Source organism: Polistes canadensis, unplaced genomic scaffold (assembly GCF_001313835.1).
Source record: "Polistes canadensis isolate GaletaPanama2010 unplaced genomic scaffold, ASM131383v1 scaffold_17, whole genome shotgun sequence".
Classification (NCBI taxonomy): Eukaryota; Metazoa; Arthropoda; class Insecta; order Hymenoptera; family Vespidae; genus Polistes; species Polistes canadensis.
Window position 1 is genome coordinate 326,442 of NW_014569564.1, and position 7,722 is coordinate 334,163.

The 7,722-nt window shown below is 34.7% G+C and overlaps 1 protein-coding gene across 4 annotated transcripts in view; it reads right to left on the reverse strand.

Moving 5' to 3' along the window:
* Positions 1–2,448, reverse strand: part of LOC106793703 — a 185,072-nt gene extending 182,624 nt beyond the window's left edge. For 2 of the 4 annotated variants that reach the window (XM_014760850.1, XM_014760847.1), the window contains exon 1: positions 2,297–2,448. The gene's annotated coding sequence lies outside the window, so the exon portion shown is untranslated. Of the gene's footprint in view, positions 1–2,126; positions 2,145–2,296 lie in introns of those variants that run through there. The other 2 variants (XM_014760848.1, XM_014760849.1) reach the window with 2 other exon arrangements.
* Positions 2,449–7,722: the final 5,274 nt, after the last annotated feature.

Consider the following 7,722-nt stretch of genomic DNA (forward strand, 5'->3'; position numbering starts at 1 on the left):
TGAGGATGAAGAGTGGAATTCGTTGCCAGTAACCGATAACAATGTACCTCGTTTACCGGTGGATGAAAGACGTAAACAATTTCCGGTGAATCTAACTCTCTCTCGCATCCGGCAAAAGTGTCTATCTTTTTTTTTATTATTGTATCGCATAGTTTTGTTGTGTACAGGTAGAGAAGTATAGAATCTTTTGATTCGACCAGACGTAACGAGAGAAACGTTTATGTTAGATATCACACACATTGATTATACCCTATTTTAACCACACAGACGTATGTATGATATGTACTCTTTATCAATATATTTTCTTAGAAAATAAAAACGCGCGTAAATCATCGGACGATTATGACGGGGAATGCTACTCTTGTCGTCGTCGTTACTCTCACAAATTTATCGTTCACGGAAATTAGATACCTCCTACGTCAATACGATCTTGATTACAACCCAAGTTTCTCCCTTCACCATAACCACCACCATCACCACCACCACAACCACCTCGTATCTCTTCATCCTAGGATTATCATAAAGAATGAAAGGTTTCTTAAATATTGGTGTCAAATATTTCTGTGGATTATCCCACTTATGGTATTATTATTATTTATCGTAACGATCGCGTCGTTAAGGTTAAAGATAACGATGGGCGTTAAAGATCAACGCGCGTATGATTTTACGATTCGTTCGCATTCTTCATCCCCCGTATTTTCGCGTTACACGACATTCGACGTTCCACGAAGTCATTACGTACGCGTCAGTGTCAGACCGTATCCGGCACCGCAGCCGCCACGCTTGAAGAATACAAAAAAAAAAAGAAAAAGAAAGGGATGGGAAGGGAAGGGAAGGGAAAAACGAAAAATACAAACGAGAAACGGCGAGAACGCAAGAAAATGGGACAAAAACGAAACGGGGATAAAAGATCGGTTGCAACAACGACACGGACCGACCAGTGCAATATTTCTTCCCTGTCATGAGCGGTCGTTTGGCCCAGATATCTCTCTGCCAGCAACTTTCGAGAGAGTCAAAACTCACGTGAACCTCAATGGATACACCACCATTGATCTGATCAAATTCAACGAAAGAATACGAATCTTTCTATTATTTAATGTCTAATACGTTACTATATATATATAACGATATTATATTAAGAATCTCAAATATTTATCACATTCAAGATTCTACAGAATAATGGTCGAGATACTTTTTCAAATCGAATTACATTTTTTTTTTGTTTTTTTTACACCAAACATAAAAAGCTCTGAAATTTTTCTAGCAGATATAGAGAAATGGGGTATGTGATGTTATAAAACGAGTTTATAAGGAGAATTTAAATTATTCTTTTTTTTTTTCTCCTGTTTAAACGCGAATTCTAAATACGAATTAAAATGTTATCTAGATTTTAATAAAAGTGTGTTTTTAAAAATGTAAATATATACATTTTGTAGATCCGTTTTTCTGTGTTTTTATGTATCCTGTGAATATTTCTAAAATTGACCGATTCTAAAGCGAGTTACACTTATTAGATAATTTTTCGATTAGCGGTAAATCGTTAAATTTTACGATATAACTATTTTTAAAAGAGTTATAAATCGCTTTAGGATTAATAGGATACACGTGAGACAATTAACTCTACAAAATGCATATATTCTTTATTTTTTTTGTTACAAAAACTCTTGTACATACAAAATTAAACAGGCTCATGTTTTATTAATATTTTATTATCGTAACAACAAAACAACATATTTTAAAAATTCTTTATATACTTCACATCTCTACATCTCCATATCTACTCAAAAATTCAGAGCACTTAACTCAGTCTACAAAAACTTATTCTATTTAAAAAAGTGTCCGAACATTCTGCAGCGACCATATATGCACATATATATATAGAGAGAGAGAGAAAAAGAGAAAGAAAAAAAAAAGAGAAAGATGGAAAGAAAAATCTAATCTCCACGAGATCGGAGTCACATCGTATATAGACAACGTTTACAAAAATTTTCCAAATTAAAATTAACCAAGAATATAAACCAGGAGAGAAAAAAAGAAAAAACAAATGATATATAAAATATTTATTAAATCAAAACAAACAAAAAAAGATGAGAAGAAAAATTCGATCATCGACGGTCACCCCTTACGATCACAAACTACGAGCCAAAAAAGATTTTCCACGTTTCACAAGTATATATATATTATTATTTTACGATATAACGAATAACAAATTAACGCAATATTATAATTACATTTTAAAAAAAAAAGTAATATAATATATATAAATATATAACGTGATTATTTTTAAAACACGTACGAAGATATTCACGCGTTTATACAGAGAGACAGACAAACAAAACTGAAGTAGTCCTCGTGATCTATCGAATATATACTCCGAACGGAGAATAAAGCCGTTTGAGGAAGATTCGAAAAATGACGTTCAAACGGTACGACGGCCAAAGGCGTACTGAAGCTTCGTAACGCGCGCGCCACCCTTCCACCTTGAAACGAATAGTACCGATGAATACCGAACGAATGCCGAACGAATCCCGAACGAATCCCGAACGTACGACGAGCTACGATGAGGGTTGACAACCCTCGAAAGCATCGCGCTTTCAGAAGGAGATGATGCTACTGCACGCTCGTTTACCCTCCTCGACCATACACACACATATATACACATACACCAACCAGACTTTCCTACGCGTTATCTAATTGCCTTATGACCGGATATAAAAGGATGTTCAACAAGTGACGAAACACGACCAATTGATAATAATCTTACGAAAAAAAAAATCGACAAATTATATCGCTACATGCGAGATCACACATGAAAAATTCATTGAACTTATGTATATATATATATATATATATATATATATATGTGTGTGTGTATATTATGGATACACCTATATACATGAAAACCCTTGTTGTCATTCGATAATGATATGCTAATCCCATTAACGCTTGGATTTATTTTATCACTGCCACTTTACCGTTCCAACGTATTTCGAATTTATTTGCCTTACCGGGTTAAAGTTAATAATATTCTTTCCAATTTTATCCCAAAAATCGACCTCTCACTCTCTGTTTTATTTTTTTTTGTTCTTTCCGGTGTCGCGTACAACGCATATACGAGCGTGCCAATGAAAATTCATTAGGCCAACGTGTCTCTCATTCTTCATTCGTTCGTTAGCGTGATATAATAGGCGAAATTAGTTTTCATATATATTGCATTTTATCTAATGAACCACAACGTAGAGAAATTTTCTTACCAAATAAGTAAGTGAGTTCCTTGTTTGTTTTATGTATTTACCTTTTTAAGATGCATATATGAATATCTTTACAAATTTATACGTATATATAAAATATTAAGTATTATAAGTGTTACTTTTAAACAAACTTTCTAAGAATAGATTTCAAAATATGGAGAACGTAAGCGTTCTCTGTCTCTCTCTCTATCTCTCTCTCTCACTTTCTCTATAATTGTGTTGTAATAGCTGTCACAGGTGCCGCTTCGTTAAATTGTTAATACGTTGTAGCAGCAAGCTCGTTGGAAATTTCCGTACTTAATGCACCGCCATGAACCTACCGTGTGCGATAAACTTCGCCATCGCGATTTTGTCAACGAGTAAACCCAGCGAAATGGTACGAAAAATAAAAAAGAATGACGGAGGGTGAAAGTCAATATTCCATTGTTTTGTTTTTTTTTTTTATTTTAACAGCCCCAAAGAATCTCTTATTTTTTCGTTCGCTCGTTCGAATATTTGTTATTATTCGATTCAATCGACTAACGAATGATACGTTTATAATTGAACAAGGAAAAAATTGTTTTGAACAAAAAGAAAAAAGAAACATAATGAAAAAAAAATTGAATAAAATATCTAACAAAAGTTGTTTCTTTTAATCGTTCTACGTGCTTGCCAATAATTTTTATAACTTTACGTTCTATAATACACACACACACACACCGATATACAATAATACATTAATTCCTAAGATAGATATAAAATTGTCATAATTTACTTCGACAACTGTAATAATACTTATTCTAAGCTTTCCACAACGTAAAGAAAACATTCTCTCTCTCTCTCTCTCCCGAGAGAGAGAGAATATTGGGAAAGGTATATAGGTTCTTACTTACAAAGGAAAAGGTACCGGGAACAGAGAACAGATCGTGAAATAGCAAACGAATAGGAGAAGGATAAAATTCGAAGAAATCGAATACGTATTCCTTCTCTCTCTCTCTCTCTTTCTCATTCTTCTTCTCTCTTGTTTTCTCGATAGCAATAAATCAAAATCGTTGATCTTGATGGGTGTGATCGTTGAACCGAACGATGCTTGAAAAAGAGAGAATCAAACGAATAGATATAATATCGCGCGTGAAATTCGTGCGCAATGAAATTGCTAGAAGGGCACATATTCCAAAAAGGGTGTGAACAAACATCAGTTTGCTTGACGGAAGAGAGGAAACAAACGGGAATGGAAAGGTGAAATGAAAGAGTAAGGGAAAAGAGAGAATGAAAGAGAATGAGAGAGAGAGAGAGAGAGAGAGAGAGAGATCGTGGTCACGGACCCATGGTACGTGGACCGAGGTCGAAGGTTACGACAGATACGGATACGACGTTGTGCAGCTGGAGATATACGCGTCAGAGAGATCCACATTGTGATCGAGAAGGACCAGAGAGAGAGAGAGAGTGAGAGAGTGAGAGAGAGAGAATTCTAGCTTTACGACCGATAACGGATGCGTTTCGTGGTCGACTCCTGGGTTCCTTCGAATAATGTTTCAAGTTACTCAGAGATATGTTTGAAATGAACCCAAACCTTCAACATTTCCTATTCCCTCTTTCCATTCCTTATGAAAAACTGTAATCATGCATCTATGTTGAATTTCGAGAATTATTGTAAATCATATTTCCTTATTGAAAAAATTTATCTTTTAGCGTATATTAATTAATTAAATATTTTGTATATATAATAACGAAATTCATTGAAATCATTTTCATTTTTATCGTGTGAATAAAGTATTAATAAAAAAAGAAAAGAGATTAGATATATGGAATAAAAATGAAAAATATAATGAAGGAAGATTTTTCGTAAAAGAAATGTTAACTTTTGGGATGTGTAAGTTAAATTAGTTTTATGACGTATATGATCTTTCGTTGTTAAATGACCATTACTTAAAGCTTCAACTTTTCGGTCTCCCAATATGATTTTAAGTACATGTCCATGTACATTAAAGGAAAGGTAGATATTAAAATTACTGTGTATTTTGTACAACTATAATACATACCAAAGTCAAAATGAAGATATCGTCTGCTTGTACAGTAATATGACGTGTCACGTTTAACATTCCCCCTTATGCTATATATATATATACTTTATAATTGTGAATATATATGGAATTACCAAATGTATTCTAATGTTTATGAACTAGTCGTTTAATTAATAATATGATATTATAATACTTATACCAAAGACGACTAGAGCAAAAAATATTAGGAAACAAAATTCTAGAAACACACAACGTAGAGATGACATGGCAAAAGCTAAAACCAAACATCATAGGAGCAACTGAAGAAGCCCTAGGCAAAAGGAAATGCAAYACTAACGCAAAACGAAATAATACTCCCTGGTTCCAAGTAGAAGTAAGGACTCTAACAGAAGAAAAAAGGTATCATATCAGAATCATTCACAGATATCAGTCATCATCATATTTGAAGATGAAGACGATTTACAAAGGATGTTATACAAATTCGAAAAAACGGTAAGCAAACCTAACATGACTATTTCGGTACAGAAGACCAAATCACTCACCATCTCCAAGCAGCCCAGACTATACAAGTTAGCAGTATACAACCTTAGTGTCAACCAAATGATGCGATTTTAATACCTAGGTTCGATAATTACGAGCGACAAAAACCAAGAAGAGGAGGTAAGAGACCATACAACCAAATGTTGTATGTTCTCCATATGGAGAAACAAACATATGAGCATCAAAAGCAAGACACAAATATACAAAACTTGCATCAGACCGATAATGACCTACACGGCAGAGATAAGGGCAGAGTCCACGATAACAAAATGTATCCTGAGAACTACAAAAATGAAAACGCTACGAGCTATAACAGGGAACTCACTAAGAGACAGAAGAAGAAACAAAGAAATAAGAAAAGAATGTGAGACCCAAGATGTAGTAAGGTGGATAAGAAGGAGAAGAAGAAAGTAGCGAGACCATGTAGGCAGGATGGACAACAGTAGGCTGCCGAAAGTGGTAAAAACAGAAAAAAAAATAAGAACAACGAGACCACCTGGAAGACCTCTAAAACGGTGGCATGAAAGCTGGACATCAGCGTTGCAGGAACAAGAAACACTCTGAAGAAGACTATATAGCTAAAATATAACAGGTCGAAGTCCTAATAAAAAGAAAAAGAAGAAGAAGATAATACCTTGTAAACCCAAATTATAGTTCAATTCAATTGAACAATTCGTGTAACACAAAAACTATCCAATTTATAATTTTTATACTTAAATTTCTAAAAACGTTCTAACGAATACGATAGCTCGAAATTGCATCGTAATAATAATAATAATAATAAAAAAAGAAAAAAAGTATGAAATATAAAATGTTTGCACGAATAATTAGAATTGAATCAACTGACCTTGAGGAATAGAGTAAACGTAGAAGAGATACGACCGTCCGTCCATCCGATTGGCTCATTATCCGTACACCATGTCGCGGATCCTATTCACCCTTCGCAATTTGTGCTCGGTTTGATTTGGTTCGATTCGGTTTGCTTTCGGTTCACCCTAATTCGATCTGGTTACCGCGTATTCAACGCAACGATTCGATGCTACTACATCGAATGATCATATTTCCACGAAGAGTTTCCCTATGAAATCTCTCACAAATCTCGTCTATCATCATTATTTAACAAACAATTAAAACAAAGATTTCCATATTCAGAGTATTAAATTTAAATCCATCAAAAAATATGATACACAATTTTTTAACGTAAAAACGAAATAAACGAAATTATTTGTGATCATCCCTTATAATGAGACTTTTAATCCTAAACTAAAATTTTCTATAGGGACAGAAAGAGAGAGGGAGAGAAAGAGAAAAAAAAATATAGAAAGTTATTCACTTTAGAAATTCAACCAAGAAAACGATCGTCGTGAATCACTTTAACGCTGTCATGGAGTATCGTCCGAAGGATTAATCGGTTATTCACAGACATGAACTTCAACGTTGTTGTGGTAAGAGATGCTTTCAAAAGACTAAATTTCACGGTGAACGTCAAAATATAATCTAAGAGGGGGACTGGGGGTAGGGGGCAAAGAGGTGGAGGGATAGCACGTGCCATTGAACAATCAAACAATACCAACAGACAATAGCTGATGCGTTAAGTGCCCGAAGACGAAGGTCTGGCCAAGGGATCCTTCTGGAAAATCAAGCAATGCCGAAGAACCCATTGTAGGTTTGTAAACTTCGGTTTTCACGCAACAACGAGAGAAAGAGAAGGTGGATCAACGAATAGACTACGGGAAGCGCGATTTAAGGGTTGTTTTTACCCCATCAATCATGGTATTTACGTACACGATCCGCCAACTAAGTCTGAGCAACACCCCTAAAGTACAATGTTGGAAAACTCGTAAGAAAGAGAGAGAGAGAGAAGAGAGAGAGAGAGAGAGAGAGAGAGAGAAAGAGAGAGAGAGAGAGAGAGAGGTTCGAGTTTCTAA